This window comes from Penaeus monodon, chromosome 15, assembly GCF_015228065.2.
Source record: "Penaeus monodon isolate SGIC_2016 chromosome 15, NSTDA_Pmon_1, whole genome shotgun sequence".
NCBI classification, from domain to species: Eukaryota; Metazoa; Arthropoda; class Malacostraca; order Decapoda; family Penaeidae; genus Penaeus; species Penaeus monodon.
In genome coordinates, this window is record NC_051400.1 from 40,521,624 (window position 1) to 40,522,011 (window position 388).

Sequence of the window (388 nt, forward strand, 5' to 3'; positions counted from 1 at the left end):
CCAAGCGCCCAGGCCACCGTCGCTTTTACACTATCCCGCGGCGACCAACAGGCGACGAGGCTGCGAGGGATCTTCAGGGCGCCTCCTCCGATCCTGTGCTTCGGGGCGGCGACGTGGCGAGTTCGTCGGCCAGGCTGGAATATTTCGACGTCGGAGAGTCGGTTCGCACACCTGCAAGGACGTCGAGTGCTTGAGCGTGGACATAGATGTCCTGCAAATTGATGCTGCCTGAAGGAGGTAGCTACTGCGGCTCTCCTGGTGAAGACAAAACCTCTCCGTCGGGCAGACGTGTTCCATCCGAACATTCAGAGTTGTGGGTGATCCCAGCGGCGACAGATGAAGCTGTGGCCGGGGCAGCACTGCCGCCTGAGAAAGATTTTTGTCGGGT